General features: G+C 54.8%; 1 non-coding gene across 1 annotated transcript; it reads left to right on the top strand.

Moving 5' to 3' along the window:
* The first annotated feature begins 1,384 nt into the window (after positions 1–1,384).
* On the top strand, positions 1,385–1,467 carry LOC115946786 (small nucleolar RNA SNORD45). The gene has a single exon (XR_004080816.1). It is a non-coding gene; the product is annotated as a small nucleolar RNA SNORD45 (small nucleolar RNA).
* Positions 1,468–3,211: the final 1,744 nt, after the last annotated feature.

The raw sequence follows: 3,211 nt of genomic DNA on the forward strand, positions 1-3,211 counted from the left end.
CTTCACCTGTCACATCACCCGCATCTCCCCAGACACAGGTCACATTAACACCAGTGAACCGCAGGGAAAACTCCGCGGCCCTCCGTGTCTCCTGTCCCGCAGCCACTCGGCGTGGTACTGGGAATCCTGCAGCAGGGTTCTTAAGTGCCCGGTACGGAGCCAGCGCCCCGGGATGGGGGCACAGCCCGCTGCGGATGCGGAGTTGGTGAAAACGGGGCGACGTTTCGTGTGACTGAACCCCGCAGCGAGCAGTCGGCTCGGCCCAGGTTATTCCGGTGGACCCTGCAACAGCCCAGCCCCGGGGGACTCAACCCGACCCCACCAGACCCAGTGCTCAGGGCTGCGCTGTGAGGCGGCCCACAAACTACTCAAACATTCGGGTCCTGCTCCTAAGCCTAAGGTGCCAGGCCAGAAACCCGGTGCCAGGCATCTCCTACACACGGTGAGATGGGGAGCAGAGCCACCAACAGGGCAAGGCACTGTTGCTCAGCCACGTGACACCGCATCTGCGGGGGGCCCCTCCGGGCAGCGCCCTCGGGGAGCAAAGGCCGCGATCGCTGCCGCAGCCGCTGCCCGCGTCCCGCGCTGGGGAGGAGCCGCTGCTGCCGGGCGGGGCCTCAGCGCCGGGTCCCGCCCGCGCGGGGCGGGCCGACTGCACCGGCGGCTCTGGGGGAGCCGCGGGGCGGGGCGCGGGAAGGGCCCGGCCCACGTCCGGTGCGGTTTCCGGTTCCGGCAGCGTGGCCAGGGCTCTGCGTGCGCTGAGGAACGGCCGCGTGCGGAGGGGCCTGAGTTGCGGAGGAGCGGCCGGAATTGGCCCCGCGCACGGGACCGGCCCTGCCGGCAGCACAACTGACTCAGGGTGCTGCTGCTCGGAGGTGACGCTGCGGAGGGACACGGTGAGCCGAAAACCCGATGCCCGGCGCGCTGCTGCTGGAGGAGCACGTGGCGTGTGCTCGCCTGGGACAAGGGCAGGTTTCTGTGTAAGCATCGGCTGACTGCAGTCCCGCCGCGCAGCAGCGGAGAGCAGCAGCCCCGCTCGCTGACATGTGCGGAGCCAGGGCTGGGTTTACCCGAGGATTACACTGGTCTGTTCAGCAGTTATTTATTTGGTGTGCCTCTGAGAAGAGGCACTTTGTTTCGCTCGTGTTCCCGCCAGCGGTCTCCATTGTACATTAAACTTCTTGCCATCTAGTCTGTCGTTGCTTTGTCTCCTTGTGCAAACCGCGGTGAAAGCAGCACCCAGAAGGCTCAGGTGCGTGTGCAGTGTACCTACCTCTGGTCCCAGCTCGGGGCAGGTGGGGATGGTACTACAGGTAAGTAAGGTCGTGGAAGAGTGTTGGATTTTAAACCCTTGGACATGGCAGGGCAGGAGGTGGCAGCCTTGGGTCAGTGATGAGTGTTGGCATGTATTACCTGATCTGGAACTGATGTATCACCACGTTAGCTCTAGAATTACTCTGAGACCCAGGAACATCAGATTTCCTTTGGCTGCCACCTTGGAGCAGGTGGGTGCCTTCGGGCACCCACAGACCAGTTCCTTGAGTGTGAACATCCAGCCGCTGCTCCCAGGCATAAGGTGTCTAGACAGAAACCTGGTGCTGGGCATCTCTTGTGGATGGTGAGCTCTGGAGCAGTCACCAACATGGTGGTGCGCGTTTGCTTTGCCACTTAAAGCTCTGTCCGTATACTGTGCTCAGGGCAACACTCTCAGGAGGCCCAAAAAGGTTTGCTGATTATAAATGTCCCCAGGGCCTGTTCCTAAGCCTAAGCAGCTCTCACATGGAAAGTGCCAGAACAGTAACCCTGTGTTTTGCCATCTCAGGAGGCCCAGAAACCATCTCCAAAAGTACAAACATCCAGCTTCTCTCCTAAGCCTGAGGTGCCAGGACAGAAACCTGGTGCTAGGCTTTTCCTCCTTCACATGGTGCGCTCTGGAACTGTTCCACCATCATGGATATCTACCCTTTCTTAGCCATGTTAAATTCCATCTCTGTATAGCTTCAAAGTTCATTACTCTCGGGTGTTCCAGAAGCCAGCCTCTATCCTGATGCATTTGTCAAGGCATCTCCAGAGGGAATGCCTCCAGCACTGGAGCGTAAGTAAAACAGTGTTCAGGCATCTGTACCTTGAATGGCAGAGCCACCAAGGGAGCCTCAAGTCTTCGTCATGACTCCCAAAGTGCAAACATCCACGTGCTGCTTCTAAGCCTAAGGTACCAGGACAGAAACCTGGTGCTGGGCATCACCTGCACATGTGCCACCAACAAGGTGGCACCAACATGAACGTCCACCCTTTCTTTGCCACCTAAAACTCTTTCCTCCCATGCACTTCTATGTGTTTGTTTCCCCCCTTGTGTGAGTAACCTGTGCAGTATCACAGCAGAGCTGATGACATCTATTACATGGTACCCTGGTGCACTAGAAGAGCACCTCCCCAATAGATCCCAACTGGGAATGAATACCACTGCAGCCCCTCCTAACTACATATGCATTATTTCTGATCTCTGAAGATACTTATCTGCCCCTTGTCTTTTCTCCTCCTGTCTCACCTTTTCTCAGCACTCATTATCTTGTCTTCCTTTCAGTCTACAGCAGGAGGCAGTGCAGGGAGAAATCTTAACACAAAGGATGCCTGGTGGATGCTGAAGGTTGCAGGGTAGATCCCTGTAAGACCATGGCATGTACAATGAATCTGCTGGTTCTGCAGAAATGCTCTTGGTTTTCATGTTTATATAGATAAAGTGGGTTCTGTCACTGTTATAATAGTCTCTTTCCAGGAACAGAGCTGACCCTGTGCTTTAGCTGACCCATGTGCTTTTAAACTCAGAGTTGGGCGGAAAACAGAAGTATTAATAAATGAATAATATAAATCCTCCAGTTCAAGCACATGAAGCAAATAGGCCTTCGCTCCAACATATACATTTGGATCAGGAGACAACTTTTAGTGAAAGACCTGTCTGCATGTTTCTCTGGCAAGCAGAATTCCTTTTCATGTCTCAAAATAATTGATTCACTGAATAGCAACAAGTCTCAACTCTTAGTAGATGAGATTTTGAGAGAACAAAATCTGCACTACACTAAACCGGTTTAGGTGCTGTTGCCTGTTAAGTGTTTGAATACAGAGAGCAGAATGCATTTGAAGTAGAAACATGCTCTTTGCTTAGTACTCTAAACTTTTAGCTCTGTATGCTCAGCACCAGTGCTGACAAAGT

Source organism: Melopsittacus undulatus, chromosome 8 (genome assembly GCF_012275295.1).
Source record: "Melopsittacus undulatus isolate bMelUnd1 chromosome 8, bMelUnd1.mat.Z, whole genome shotgun sequence".
NCBI classification, from domain to species: domain Eukaryota; kingdom Metazoa; phylum Chordata; class Aves; order Psittaciformes; family Psittaculidae; genus Melopsittacus; species Melopsittacus undulatus.